The following is a 16,292-nucleotide window of genomic DNA, read 5'->3' on the forward strand; positions in this document are numbered from 1 at the left end:
AGTAGCTGCAGCAGCAAGCAAGCAGCAGCAAGCAGCAGCAGCAAGCAGCAGCAGAAGTAGCAGCAGCAAGCAGCAGCAGAAGTAGCAGCAGCAAGCAGCAGCAGCAGTGGCAGCAGCAAGCTGGAGCTACCAGTAGCAAGCAGCAGCAAGCAGCAGAAATAGCAGCAGCTGCACCAGTGGCTGCAGCAGCAGCAAGCAGCAAAAGCTATCTGCAGCAGTAGCAAGCTGCAGCAGCGGCAGCAGTCGCAAGCAGCAGCAGCAAGCAGCAGTAGCTAGCTGCAGCAGTAGCAAGCTGCAGCAGCAGCAAGCAGCAGCAGCTAGCTGCAGCAGTAGCAAGCTGCAGCAGCAGCAAGCAGCAGCAGCTAGCTGCAGCAGTAGCAAGCTGCAGCAGCAGCAAGCAGCAGTAGCTAGCTGCAGCAGTAGCAAGCTGCAGCAGTAGCAAACTGCAGCAGTAGCTAGCTGCAGCAGCAGCAAGCAGCAGCAGCTAGCTGCAGCAGTAGCAAGCTGCAGCAGTAGCTAGCTGCAGCAGTAGCTAGCTGCAGCAGTAGCTAGCTGCAGCAGTAGCTAGCTGCAGCAGTAGCAAGCTGCAGCAGCGGCAGCAGTCGCAAGCAGCAGCAGCAAGCAGCAGTAGCTAGCTGCAGCAGTAGCTAGCTGCAGCAGTAGCTAGCTGCAGCAGCAGCAAGCAGCAGCAGCTAGCTGCAGCAGTAGCAAGCTGCAGCAGTAGCTAGCTGCAGCAGCAGCAAGCAGCAAAAGCTATCTGCAGCAGTAGCAAGCTGCAGCAGTAGCAAGCTGCAGCAGCGGCAGCAGTCGCAAGCAGCAGCAGCAAGCAGCAGTAGCTAGCTGCAGCAGTAGCAAGCTGCAGCAGCAGCTAGCTGCAGCAGCAGCAAGCTGCAGCAGCAGCTAGCTGCAGCAAGCAGCAGGCAGCAAGCAGCGGCAATTAGCAGCAGCGACGGCAAAAACGTCGACATTGCAAAGAGAACGGAATACAGCAGCAGGGTCCTGAGGGAGGGATATCAACAAACGAGGTGTCGTCTAACGGTATGGGTGCGGACATTTACAAGACAGGAAATAATGTTCTGGAGAATGGTTCGTTTTTATAGGGCAACACATTTTTTTTGTATTTAGAAATCACCGATCAAAGGATTCGGAGATGAAGCCCGATTCCCAGACGGCCGCGACACACGGCACCAAAACGGCACGTGGGTCACCGCCGATTTGCATTCACCCCCCCCCCCGGCTCCCCACCGCCCCCCACCCCCCCCGCACCCATTAAACGAGGGCAAAACAAACGAGGTGGGAACGAACCCCGGCAGGAAACAATACGAACGAGACGGCCAAGAAAAAAGAATAACGAGGCTAAAAAAAAAAGAAACGATCGTCCGCATCGAATTGCACGACCACCCACCCAACCCAATCGTGACAAGCCACAAGGCAACACATCGTGGCGTTGAGAGGTGGGCACGGAGCGACGCAGGGGGTGGGGGTGCAGGTGGAGGGTGCTGTGGTTGGCGCTACGCTGCGCCACGAACCCAGCGACGCGGGGTTCCATTCGCGCTCACGGCCAACGTCAGTGACGATTATCTGAACCGGTCCTGGGCCTCCCCTAGGTCCACTCAGCCTCGAATGAGTAACTGGTGCGGGTGTGTAAACATGGCCACCGGGGAGACAAAGGCGGTCGGGCGTGGTGCTGACCCACCCCCCCTCGTGTGCTGTTTGGGGCCTTCAAACGGTGCTCGCGAACAGCACTTGCCCCAACAGTCTGTTACCGGCTATACGGGGGATCTTTGTCTTCTTTGGGAGTGGGGTGTAAAGTGAATCGTTACAAGCTTGCCACCAATGCCAGCTCACAAAACATCGTCACCCCGTACCACCGCTCCGACTCTTAGGCCTGATCGGTGCTTTTTTGTTCACCAACGACAAATGCTGCCCCCCCCCCCCCCGACGCCGCCACCCCCCTAAAAAGACCCCCACAGCTTGCGCAGTTTTGTCGACGACTGTTGCGCAGGAAAGCGGACACGTGGGTCAAGTGGGACAAGCCCTGCAAGTGCCTTGCTTACACCTCCCGCTTATGATGTTATAAAGGGGCCCTAAATAAAAAAAACACGTAAATATTAAAACACACATTTTTTTACTTGCATAGTAAAGTAATAGTATTTTTTCCACTTGCTATACAGCCAGATAATACGACAAATCGCTAACCCTAAACACCCGGTCGTTCATAAAAGTCCAAGGCGGTATAGTACTAGAGTAATAGAGCAAGTGCAGAATCACTGAACCGGAATTGACAGCTTGAAAGCATTTAGCGCGGAGCCCTTGAAAGTGCGGGGCCCGTAGCTACTACACGTGTAGTAGTAGTAGCTACTACACGTGTAGTAGTAGTAGCTACTACACGTGTAGTAGTAGTAGCTACTACACGTGTAGTAGTAGTGGCTACTACACGTGTAGTAGCTACTACTACTAAACGTGTAGTAGTAGTAGTAGCTACTACTACTAAACGTGTAGTAGTAGTAGCTTCCCATGCCAAAGGTCGCGTAGTAGTAGTAGCTACTACTACTACACGTGTAGTAGTAGTAGCTACTACACATGTAGCTACTTTTGCTACTACGATAATCCAGCACTGCCGCCGCCAGGAGGGCCGTCATGAGTGTTGTTGGTCAGCGCAGCGGAAACTTGCGATTCTAGAGGTCGCCGGTTAGAGTCTATTCATTTCGCAATTAAACTTTTTTTAAATCCTTTATATTAAGTTCGCGTGCTTGCTTGCGTGCTTGCTTGCTTAGGACCGTGCAAATCTTTCGGTCGTTTTTTAACCCACTTCCCGTGATCCAATCGAGCTGACATTTTCCACACAGACTCGTTGTGCCAGACAAATATTGTTCGTGAAAAAAAATTCCCAAAATGTTACACTTTTTAGGCAAATTTTTTTTATTTTACATATATTCAAATAGAACGCATTCATGGCTTTGGCTGAACGTCAGAGTGTAAGAGCCCAGAGCGTAACCCCTCCACAGGCCGTGGCGGAGTAGCGCAGTTGGTAGCGCCCTCGCTTCCCATGCCAAAGGTCGCGGGATCGATCCCCGCGTCCTCCACAGGCGAATATATTTTTAAATCCTTTATATTAAGTTCGCTTGCTTGCTTGCGTGCTTGCTTGCGTGCTTGCGTGCTTGCTTACGACCGTGCAAATCTTTCGGTCGTTTTTTAACCCACTTTCCGTGATCCAATCGAGCTGACATTTTCCACACAGACTCGTTGTGCGAGACAATTAATGTTCGTGAAAAAAAATTCCCCAAATTTTACACTGTTTAGGGAAAACAAATTAAATATTTAATTACCAATTGCTTAATACTGGCAGACAATCATCTGACCCATAGGTGCCAGAGGACGAGAAGACTCTAGCCGCCACGCATATAAAGGATTTATAGTGAAAAACTTTGTTTTTACGGGTTTACTTGTAACCAGGTAAGGCCCACACTGGGCTGCCGCAAAGCTCTTCATTCCGAAGCGACCTGGCGCTCACAAATGATAGCTCAACGAAGTGGCTTATCAAATGGAAATAGATCGCAGCCAAACACTCTTAAGCGCGTGCTGATTGTAAATGTGGAGTGAAAAACCCAGAGGTCCCGGAGAAAAATGCACACGACCATGGGGAAAACACGCAGGCATCAAGGTCGGGATCGAACCCACGACGTCCTGTACACCAGGCGAAGGAATTAACATCTCACCTCCATGGAGAGATGTTAACAATGCAGTAAATTTTTTATACCAATTTGAAGATGTATTTGCAAAACAATTCAATGAGCATGCAGGGGACAGGAAAGGAAGGAGGACTTCTGGGTAAAATGCTACGCGCGAGCGAGCGTGCGGCATTCCGCTTGGAATCTCACGAGGATTCCAGCGGTGGATATTTTTAAGTGCCCGTCGACGCATCCCCAAGACCGAGTTCCGCCGGTGCCCTCGCTGGAGTCGCCGGGACGCGGAGCGAGCTTTACTCTCTCCGCCAAACGGGCCGCGAGAGATCCCGGCCCGCCCACGTCGGAACGCCCGCGACCGGCAACCGCTACCGTACGCGGCGAAGACAGCACGGGCCACCGTCATCTGCCGGGCAGGTGCGCTTCGCGAAGCATCGCGGGAAGGTGCTCTCGAAGAAGCCCTCTTCGGGGGCATTTTTCTCCCGTCCAACTCCACCGTCTAGGAAGAGGGGAGGAGTTAACGAGCTAGATGCGTCGCACGCTATAGGGCAACGCATGAATAAATAAACAATGTCAATTTCAATCCCGTGTGCACGATAAAAAAAATCAGTCGGCGGCCTTGACGTCGCTGAACAGAGAATCGAGATGAGGGTACGCCGCCGCGTACCGTGTCACGCCACGCGTATACCCAGAATTCCCGCGCCGCTCAGCCCCACAGCTCAAGAAAGTCGTTTGCCGTCGAGCGCTCATTAATAACGAGGGGCGGAGGGGGGGGAGCGGTGGTGAGGGCGAATTTTGCGTTATAACGGTGCGCGGCGCGTTAAGCGACGGTTCGCCGCGTTCGTGATATCAGCGTCGGAAGTCAACGAGAGGTCGCGTCGATTTGCGTCAATTGCCGCGACCAACCGTAGGAATCTGGGCCGCTCAACCGCACGCTTCCCGTCCACACGCGGCCAGTCGCGACGCTACTCGGAGAACACGGCGCGCCGGGAGTTGCCTTCCCAGCGAGCCCGGCGCACAGATGAATTTACAGCGGTTTATTGGCATTTATTTTGTATTCACTTTCTTTTTTATTATTCTTTTTCTCTCGACGTGACTTTACCGAAAGAAGCAAAGAATATTTACATCCTGTAGCCATGACCACCAACTTGTTTGCACTTGCATCAGCAACCGCTGAAGCGCTTAAACCTCGGAGGGAGGCTTCGGCGCTCAGCGGTGTGTACGACGCGCCCTGCACGGCGATTCCACGACAGTCGTCGCCTGCCCGGCTAAAGTTGTCGCGTACGACGTTATTTTTGTTGTTGTTGTTGTCGTTGCAGTCGATCAATCGGTGCCACGATCCTGCGGCAAAGAATCGGAAGCAGAATCTTTCTTTCCACTGGAGGAATCCGATGAGCTATGAAGCAGTTTTTTTTTTGTCTACCGATGTCCAGTTAGAGGCAGGTCAGCAAGCTACGATAACAAACAATACAAACGACAGGAGGGCGAAATAGAGAAAAGGAAAGCAAGTCACTGAATATACAAATACATAAATAAGACGAGACCCCCCAACCTCCACCCGCCCAATCTGAGTCAATAATAACAGTGGTCAACAAAAAAAAAATTCTGGCCTGGACTTTCGCAGCTGTTTTAGACTACGAATTTCGGAGGAGGCGGAAAAGCGGCCGTCCTGACCGACTAGGCCTCGGCACGGCAGACGCACGACGGAGGAACCTACAACGGAGGAACAAACGACGGAGGAGCCTATGACGGAGGAGCCCACGACGGAGGAGCCCACGACGGAGGAGCCCACGACGGAGGAGCCTACGACGGAGGAGCCCACGACGGAGCCGGACGACGAAGAGCTCTTCCGCGAGGCACCAGGCATCGTCTAACGACTTGACGACCGCCCTCTCTCGACGGTCCTTGTCGCCGACCAGTTCACTCTAACGCGTTATTTGAATTTCCGCCGTCAATATTGACCGTTTTGCGCACCTCCGTGTTGTCCCGTGTGGAACGAGTCATGGGGAGGGGGGGGGGGGGACGCTGCCGCGGTTGAATGGATCGCACTTGCGGCTCAATCTCCCGGGGAGGCAGGTTTCCGAAGTTCCACCCTTGCCCCCCCATAGACTCACACAGAGAGACCCACAGACTCACGCAGAGACCAACAGACACAGATATAGACCCACCCAGAGACCCACAGAGAGACCCACAGACTCACGCATAGACCCACAGACTAACGCAGAGGCCCACAGGCACAGAGATAGACCCACCCATAGACACACAGAGAGACCCACAGACTCACGCAGAGACCCACAGACTAACGCAGAGACCAACAGACACAGAGATAGACCCACCCATAGACACACAGAGAGACCCACAGACTCACGCAGAGACCCACAGACTAACGCAGAGACCCACAGACACAGAGATAGACCCACTCATAGACACACAGAGAGACCCACAGACTCACGCAGAGACCCACAGACTAACGCAGAGACCCACAGACACAGAGATAGACCCACCCATAGACACACAGAGAGACCCACAGACTCACGCAGAGACCCACAGACTAACGCAGAGGCCCACAGGCACACGTAGAGACCAACAGACACACAGACACGCAGAGACCCATAGACACATAGAGACCCATAGGCACACAGAAACCCAGACACACATAGATACCCACAGACACACAGAGACACACAGACACGCAGAGACCCATAGACACACAGAGACCCACAGACACACAGAGACCCACAGACTCACACGGAGACCCACAGACTCACACAGAGACCCACAGACTCACGTAGAGACCCACAGACACACGGAGACCCACAAACACACACAGGGACACACAGACACACGTAGAGACCCACAGTTCACGCACAGAGACCTACGACAAACTGCCTCCCTCCACACAAAACATTCTCCGCTGCTTCTGCACAGCGTCTCGGGATGCAGCCGCATTGCAGCGGCACACGTGGTGTTGTTGTTGTTTTTGTGCGTCCGCAAAGCAATTGCCATTTCGAGAGACATTTGCCGCACGTTGCGGTGCCTGTGAGCGTTTTGCCGGCGTTCCACACACACACACCAGATTGAACATTTCCCCTGCACGGTATCCACGCCGCAGCCTGCTCCCTCCCACCCCACCCCACCCACCATTCTCCCCGCAACGCAGGGATGAGAAGCACCGATTCAAGCATTACACCCCGTTTAATTGGAGTGGCATGTGATAGCTGCTGCGTCTACTGCGGCTGCAAACCTGCCTCCTCCTCCTCCTCGCAGTGGTTATTAATAAAGTGCTCCCGTGGTGCGATGGAGGGGCCGGGGTTGGCACTCGTAGCGAGAACACGGGGAGGGAGAGAGATGGGGAGAGGCGAGAGGTGGGAGAGAGAGGGGAGGAGAGAGGAGGGGGAAGAGGAGAGAGGAGGGGGGGAGGAGAGAAGAGGCAGCAGCCCGAACGAGGTCCCCAGCGTGCACCGCGCTTGGCGCGAGGAAACTAAAAATACCGCCGTGCAAGGGAGAAGCGCACAGCGGCGCTCCGCTCGCCCTCCTTCTTCGTTTAACTCCGGCTCGCGAGCGGAGGGGCCGATGATCGTGGGGGAATTAAGTATCTGCTGGTAATTAGCCGGCTAGGCACAGCAGACAATCGTGGGGGGGGGGGGGGGTGGAAGGGGGGGCCACGGTGTGGGAGCGGCGGGGGCAAGGGGGGGAGGTCGGTGTAAACAGACCGGCGGTAACAGAGCGATGGAGATCAAAAGGTCAAAGTGATGTCCGGGGTCAAAAATGGGCAGAAGCATTGCAACGTGCGTGCTGGTCTCTCCTTGTTATTGCACAGCCCTGCAGAGACACTGGTGGAAATTCCACATTGCCATGGCGGTGGGGTTGGGGTAGGAGTCGAGTCTAACCGCAGGACTACCACGGTTGACTTGCCCAGAAAGCGGTGCTCATTTTACGTACCCCCGGACGGAGTGATGATGATGATGGGCGGCTTGAGATGAGAAGGAAGAGGCAGGAGAGTGCGTGGAGGGGAGTAGAGTGAGATGAGATGGGAGAAGTAGGAAAGTGCGTGGAGGGGAGTGGAGTGAAATGAGAGGGGAGGGGAGAGGCAGGACAGTGCGTGGAGGTGAGTGGAGTGAGAATGGAGAGGTAGGAGAGTGCGTGGAGGGGAGTGGAGTGAGATGGGAGAGGCAGGAGAGTGCGTGGAGGTGAGCAGAGTGAGATGGGAGGGGATAGGTAGGAGAGTGCGTGGAGGGGAGTAGAGTGAGATGAGAGGGGAGAGGCAGGAGAGTGCGTGGAGGGGAGTAGAGTGAGATGAGAGGGGAGAGGCAGGAGAGTGCGTGGAGGGGAGTAGAGTGAAATGGGAGGGGATAGGTAGGAGAGTGCGTGGAGGGGAGTAGAGTGAGATGAGAGGGGAGAGGCAGGAGAGTGCGTGGAGGTGAGTGGAGTGAGATGAGAGGGGAGAGGTAGGAGAGTGCGTGGAGGAAAGTTGAGTGAGATGAGAGGGGAGAGGTAGGAAAGTGCGTGGAGGGGAGTAGAGTGAGATGAGAGGGGAGAGGCAGGAGAGTGCGTGGAGGGGAGTTGAGTGAGATGAGAGGGGAGAGGCAGGAGAGTGCGTGGAGGGGAGTTGAGTGAGATGAGAGGGGAGAGGCAGGAGAGTGCGTGGAGGGGAGTGGAGTGAGATGAGAGGGGAGAGGTAGGAGAGTGCGTGGAGGGGAGTAGAGTGAGATGACAGGGGAGAGGTAGGAGAGTGCGTGGAGGGGAGTAGAGTGAGATGACAGGGGAGAGGTAGGAGAGTGCGTGGAGGGGAGTAGAGTGAGATGAGAGGGGAGAGGTAGGAGAGTGCGTGGAGGGGAGTAGAGTGAAATGGGAGGGGATAGGTAGGAGAGTGCGTGGAGGGGAGTAGAGTGAGATGACAGGGGAGAGGCAGGAGAGTGCGTGGAGGGGAGTAGAGTGAGATGAGAAGGGAGAGGTATGAGAGTGCGTGGAGGGGAGTAGAGTGAGATGAGAGGGGAGAGGCAGGAGAGTGCGTGGAGGGGAGTAGAGTGAGATGACAGGGGAGAGGCAGGAGAGCGCGTGGAGGGGAGTAGAGTGAGATGAGAGGGGAGAGGTAGGAGAGTGCGTGGAGGGGAGTAGAGTGAGATGACAGGGGAGAGGCAGGAGAGTGCGTGGAGGGGAGTAGAGTGAGATGAAAGGGGAGAGGTAGGAGAGTGCGTGGAGGGGAGTGAAGTGAGATGAGAGGGGAGAGGTAGGAGAGTGCGTGGAGGGGAGTAGAGTGAAATGGGAGGGGATAGGTAGGAGAGTGCGTGGAGGGGAGTAGAGTGAGATGACAGGGGAGAGGCAGGAGAGTGCGTGGAGGGGAGTAGAGTGAGATGAGAGGGGAGAGGTAGGAGAGTGCGTGGAGGGGAGTGAAGTGAGATGAGAGGGGAGAGGTAGGAGAGTGCGTGGAGGGGAGTAGAGTGAAATGGGAGGGGATAGGTAGGAGAGTGCGTGGAGGGGAGTAGAGTGAGATGAGAGGGGAGAGGTAGGAAAGTGCGTGGAGGGGAGTGGAGTGAGATGAGAGGGGAGAGGCAGGAGAGTGCGTGGAGGGGAGTAGAGTGAAATGGGAGGGGATAGGTAGGAGAGTGCGTGGAGGGGAGTGGAGTGAGATGAGAGGGGAGAGGTAGGAGAGTGTGTGGAGGTGAGTGGAGTGAGATGAGAGGGGAAAGGGGAGAGGCAGGAGAGTGCGTGGAGGGGAGTAGAGTGAGATGGGAGGGGAGAGGTACGAGAGAGCTTGGAGGGGAATAAAGTGAGATGAGAGGGGGAGTAGAGTGAGATGGGAAGGGAGAGGCAGGAGAGTGCGTGGTGGAGTCTGGACGTGGTGACAACGTGGATGCGGGTCTCAGCGGCTAACAGCTGTGGCAAGGAAAGGGCGCGGTGCAGGAGACGCTGGGGCCCTGTGGAGTTGAGATGCGCGGGAAGAGACCGAGAGTTCGGGGATCAGCGAGACAACTCCAAGCAGGGCCGTCCATGGGGGGCAGGGTGGGGGGGGTTTGGGTCCCCAGAAATATCACGTCCCCCCCCCCCCCCAAAGCGCGGGGCCCGGGGCAGTCGCCCCCCCGATTGGCCGTCCACACCTAGGGACGGCTCCGACTCTGTTTTCCACGCACGAGCGGGGAGGAGGAGGAGGAGGGGGGGCACGGAAATTGATAGATGGAGGTCTCCCTCAAGGTAAGGCTGCGGTGGTTGTATTCAGCCATACTTGACCACGGCAAGAAATGCCGGCCGGTTCAAGGGGGAGGAAATGAACTCGGGTCTCCAGGGCTTGGAGGGCAGCGTGCTAACCGCGGCGCCACCGCTCCAGGTTCGATGGCGTTTGCTGTGCGTGGGACGAATCCTATCGATGTCCGGATTCGGTTACTCGCGCTCGCGCCTCCACTGGATTAAGCCGAGCCAATGAACGCGACGCTCGCCAATAATCAATTATCCGACACGCGCACACACACACAGACACACGTGCACAAGACGCTAAGCACCGAACGGGGAGCGTGGCAAGGTGATTGTATATTTACAAAGAACGGCGGTCACCGCATCGCGCGGCGCTTGCAGACACGCTTCTGCGGCGGTCTGGAACGCTCTTCCGTCTGATAGTAGGAAGCCACTGGAGCTGTGGACTTTTAAATCATCATTTAGATCGATAAACTCATTTCATTACAAGTGCTTTGTGCGTGTTAATTTGTTGTCCCCCCCCCCCCGCACCTCCTATTAGCGCGTTTGGCTACGTACGGTTCGAAAGAAGTTCAACATACAGTAAAACCTTCGATTGCGAGTTACTTGATCTGCGAGTGTTTTGCAAGACGAGCAATTTTTTTAAGTAAATATTAACTTGATAAACGAGCGAGGTCTTGCAATACGAGCAGTACGTGCATACACTTTGTCTGCCGAGCGTCACGTGATCACAACTGATGTACGAGTGCTTTGATATACGAGTGCTTTGATGTACGAGTGCTTTGATATACGAGTGCTTTGATATACGAGTGCTTTGATATACGAGTGCTTTGGATCACAAACACGATTCCGGAACGAATTATGCTCGCAATGCAAGTTTTTACTGGAAATACATTTATTATCTCTAGCACGCTTGTTCACCCGCCGAGTCTCTAAACTCTTTGCCGGGAGGCTCCTGCTAAGCGTCTGTAGAGGGGGGGGGGGGGTTCAAGGGGCGATGCTGCTGCTCCCGCTGTGCGAACGTTTGAGTGATGTCGTCCGTCAAAGCTGTGAATGTTTTCCCCAACCCCGGTTGGCATGGGCGGGGGGGGGGGGCCTTAGCTATGGGAGGAAAGAGGATAACCCGGAGGAAACCCATTGCAGAATAGGGGGAGCGATTGGCATGTTTAACACGCAGGTTTTCGCGACTAAAATCTAGATATATATAACAGGGAAATTTGTGAATATGTGTGTCTGTTCGAAATGTTTAGAATACTTCCCAACATGCAACAAACTTGAAATTGGGCATGTGGGTAGCTTCCTGACTGTACACAATGCAAAAAGTATAAAAATAGACTTTTGTATTTTGGGGGGGGGGGGGGGAGCGCAATAATGGATATATTTTGCACGGCAGGTGAACGGTGACGTCACATCTGTGATGTCACCCGCATGCGGCAGCGTCACGCAGTGTGCCTGCTGACGTCACGCAGTGTGCCCGCTGACGTCACGCAGTGTGCCCGCTGACGTCACGCAGTGTGCCTGCTGACGTCACGCAGTGTGCCTGCTGACGTCACGCAGTGTGCCCGCTGACGTCACGCAGTGTGCCTGCTGACGTCACCCCCCCCCACCCTCCACGTAGGCTGTGTATCAATCCAAGACAAGAATCCAAGTCCCGGGCGAAGCTGGGTAGTCAAGCTAGTTATCCATAAGAGCTTTTTGGGTCAGATCGCGTAAACATTAATGTGTCGTCAAACCCGCCACCACCCGACACGGCCAATTAGTAAGCTTTGTCACGTGAACAGAACGTGTAAATTCGCGAGTAGTTCAGCGCACCAGTGTGTTGGAAAGTAAACCCAAAAATTGTAGATGTGGTGGGTTCACTCTCCAACACACAACCGGTGGCGCTGCACTAGTAAGGAGTCGGCACGTTGTGTGCACGTGATGCAACCTTACTAATTGGCCGCGTCGGGTGGTGGCGGGCTAACCTCGAAAAAAAAACTCTATTGTGGGAAATAATAAAAGAATAAAAATAAAACATAATAAAATATTATTTTATTTCGATTTAAAGCTTTCGTGACTGCAGGGATTCATCTTCTTGGTTCTTTCGGTAAAGTCACGTAGAAGGGAAATAAAAAAAATAAAACATAATAAAATATAATTTTATTATTTCCCTTCTACGTGGACTTTACCGAAAGAACCAAGAAGATGAATCCCTGCAGTCACGAAAGCTTTAAATCGAAATCTATTGTGGAGATTAGCATGGTTGCCTACGTACGATGCAAAAGAAGTTCAACACACACACACACACCTACGCACGTACAGACAGAACGCGCAAACTGCGCACAGAAGGGTGCCCCCGATTCGGGGAGTCGAACCCCGGAACTTTCTTGCGAGCGAGGGGGGGGGGGGCGCGAGCCCGCTACCAAACCCCTGCCTCACCGTCGACCTACAAAGCAGCTGTGACCTCACGCGCCAGCCATCCCCGTTCCCGACGTCGCGCGCTCTCGACCCCCCCCCCCCCCCCGTCAGGTGACTTAAACCCCATCACGTCGAACGCGGAGTGCGCGCGCTCTCTGCATTATTCATCCGCGCCCCGCGAAGGCCGTTGCCAAGCAGCGCGGGCAAGACGCAGGGCCTCATTGTGTTGCTGGTGTCCGCGCCTTCATCTCGGCAGCGTTAAGAGGTGGTGGGGGGGGGGCGGGAACTGTTTTAATGGTACAATTACATTATTATTATTATTATTCATCATCGTCGTCATCGTCGTCGTGATCCCGTGGGTGGATAGCAACCCCGGCGCATTTCCTCATTTGTTTCCACCGTTTTCCTCTCTGTCCCGCCAGTGCCAATACGTTCGAGTTGGTGCGCGCGTCTTTTCTTGCACCAATGCCTTCATGTCGTCGTCAAGCCGTTCTCTGTTAAATATAATATCGATAATATACGGGGTTGTCCCGTGAGTCTGGAATCACAGAAAAAAGAATACAAAGAAGGCAACGATAAAGCCTTCATCTTCTTGGTTCTTTCGGTAAAGTCACGTAGACGGGAAGTAATAAAATTTTTTTTTAAAAACATAATAAAATAATTATCACGACGTTTCGGCCACAACGCAAGCAGCCGTCTTTAGGTGAAGAACAGGTCTGTCGAGGCGTCGTGAGAATTTTTTTTATTATGTTTTATTTTTATTATTTTATTACTTCCCTTCTACGTGACTTTACCGAAAGAACCAAGAAGATGAATCCCTGCAGTCACGAAAGCTTTAAATCGAAAGATAGCGCTTTTGTTCAGAGCATGTGCTCTACGTGTCCACCGTTGTTCCTGATACACAAGTCCAGACGAGATAGCCGGCCAGCAAGCGCACGGTAAATGGTATCGGGGGGGGGGGGGGGGGCGACGGTGTTACGCGCGTCAATAAAGCGCCGCCGCAGATGTTCAACGCTCTGAATTTTCTCCGCCTTGGCCCAGCGCCGCCTTCAAGTGAGATTTTAAAAAAATCCGGTGGCGTGAGATCGGGGCTTCTCGCTGGCCATTCCGCAGGCCCTCGACGCCTGATCCAATGACCGAGGAAATATGAATTAGTTATTTTTCCCTGTGATTTCAGACTTATCGGACACCCTGTATAATAAAATCATGTAGTCACACACACTCACACTCAAGTAAGTCAGGGCAGCCGACACGCTGAGGCAGAGTACGTAATTTAAGAAATACATAAAAAATATATATATGGGCAAGGTGGTAAGGGCTACATCACATTGCCAAATGGGGGGGGGGGAAGGGGGTCACATGGTGCTGCTCCATACAATAAAATGCAAACATCAATGGGCGTGACCACAATCAAGAAATGAATAACAATCAATAGAAAGCATACGAATGATAAAGTGCTGGTCTCCTTGCAGAGGTCTTCCTCTCTTTCCTCGTGATTATTATCCTGACGGTATCGATGGTTCATCGCTAGGGCGGAGAGTTGAGTCGAGCTCTCGGCTGTGTCTCCGCGTGGTCGTTAAGGAGAGGCGCCGTGACCGACGTTTCGCTCTACGTGCCGCGAGAGAGCGTCTTCCTTCGTCCGTGCGATGTGTCCTGGCCACGCTGCCTTTGCTCTCTTAACCGCCACGGCCTAGCGGTCTCTCCGTAGCTGCACGGAGAACAGCAGCCGCGGCCGTCTGGAACTCTCTCCCACTGCTGCGTTTGCAAGCAGTAGCGGCAGCAGCAAGGCACCATCGTCCACCTTCAAGCAGCAGCTCAAGGCTCTCACCTAGTTCAGGCTCTCACCTGTTTCAGGCTGTCATCTGGTTCAGGCTCTCACCTGGTTCAGGCTCTCACCTGGTCCAGGCTCTCATCTGGTCCAGGCTCTAATCTGGTTCAGGCTCTCACCTGTTTCAGGCTCTCATCTGGTTCAGGCTCTCACCTGGTTCAAGCTCTCACCTGGTCCAGGCTCTCATCTGGTCCAGGCTCTAATCTGGTTCAGGCTCTCACCTGTTTCAGGCTCTCATCTGGTTCAGGCTCTCACCTGGTTCAGGCTCTCACCTGGTCCAGGCTCTCATCTGGTCCAGGCTCTAATCTGGTTCAGGCTCTCACCTGTTTCAGGCTCTCATCTGGTTCAGGCTCTCACCTGGTTCAGGCTCTCACCTGGTCCAGGCTCTCATCTGGTCCAGGCTCTCATCTGGTTCAGGCTCTCACCTGTTATGGCTCTCATCTGGTCCAGGCTCTTATCTGGTCCAGGCTCTTTCGGTAAAGTCACCTTCTACGTGACTTTACCTAAAGAACCAAGAAGCTGTTTCAGACTCTCATCTGTTTCAGGCTCTCATCTGGTTCAGGCTCTCATCTGGTTCAGGCTCTCATCTGGTTCAGGCTCTCATCTGGTTCAGGCTCTCACCTGTTTCTGGCTCTCATCTGGTCCAGGCTCTCATCTGGTCCAGGCTCTTTCGGTAAAGTCACCTTCTACGTGACTTTACGGAAAGAACCAAGAAGCTGTTTCAGACTCTCGCCTGTTTCAGGCTCTCACCTGTTTCAGGCTCTCACCTGTTTCAGGCTCTCATCTGGTTCAGGCTCTCATCTGGTCCAGGCTCTCACCTGTTTCAGGCTCTCATCTGGGTCAGGCTCTCACCAGTTCATGTGCCAGCTTTGCAGCGCAGCGCGCTAACCCCTACGCCGCCACTCCACCATAAATAACACACACGCACACACACGGAGTAGCCGGTATTGTCCAAACATCCCAATGCTGAATAATCACCCGCAAATTACTCAATCGGGATTGAGACGTCGCAACACCGCCGCCCCCACCCCATCCCAACCGTGTGAAAACTTGGCAGGGCCACTCCTGAAGACGAGTCTTGAGACTCACTGAAGCTTTGCGAGGTAAACAGGCGCAACACAAACGACGCGGCGGCGATAGCTCGATTACACCGCGGCTCGGGACGCCGTGGTGTATTCGGACCTAACCACGGGTCAAAGTCACGCCCTCCCACACCTCCCGCCATGCAACCTCTGTTGGCCCGTGGGGCAGCAGCGCGGGCAGCAGCAGCGGGCAGCAGCAGCGGGCAGCAGCAGCCCACGCCCCTCTCAACTCCCGCAACTCACACCCAGTCGGGCAAGCGGGACGCGCAAAAACCGGCGCAGCGTACAGCAAACGTACGGTGACGTGCGGTGCCCCTGCGTACAATCCGGGGGGGATGCGGGTGGAGGGGAAGCGGGGGGGGGGAAGCGGGGGGGGAATGCAGGGGGGGGATGCGGGGTGGGGGGATGCGGGGGGGGATGCGGGGGGGGGGAAGCGGGGGGGGGAATGCAGGGGGGGGATGCGGGGGAGGGGAAGCGGGGGGGGGGATGCGGGGTGGGGGGATGCGGGGGGGGGGGATGCGGGGTGGGGGGATGTGGGGGGAGGGGAAGCGGGGGGGGGGGATGCGGGGTGGAGGGATGCGGGGGGGGGGATGCGGGGGGGGGGATGCGGGGGGGGGAGCAGGGGGGGAGGGGGCAAGGTGAAACGGCGCGCGGCAGAAAAGTGAAGCCAACAAAACCACGGCTGGACCCCGGCGTCGGCTAAAAAACCGTTGCTATGGCAACTTCCTCCTTGCTACCACGGTGATGACATTTCCTGCTGCAAATTAGCACCGTGGTGGTGGTTGTGGTGGTTGTGGTGGTTGTGTGTGTGGGGGGGGGGGTGGTTTGTCGTGTTCATCATCGCAGTCAGCGTGTGCCGCTGCTCACACCGTGCTCCCCCGCCGCTACTTTTGCCAAGCTCCTAGACACCCCCCCCCCCCCCCCCAAGAAATGAAAAAAAAAACTTTGCTGCAGAGAATAAACGATGCGAGATTGCTCTCCTACTCCTTCTCCAACGACGACGACGCTGAAGCAGCGATACGCTGTTGGCGACGTTCGATTCGCGCGACGCGTTGGGAAAAAAAAAGTATATAGGTTGTTTTTTTTTAGGGGTTAGATCGTGTAAAAATA

Source organism: Lampetra fluviatilis, chromosome 62, assembly GCF_964198595.1.
Source record: "Lampetra fluviatilis chromosome 62, kcLamFluv1.1, whole genome shotgun sequence".
Classification (NCBI taxonomy): Eukaryota; Metazoa; Chordata; class Hyperoartia; order Petromyzontiformes; family Petromyzontidae; genus Lampetra; species Lampetra fluviatilis.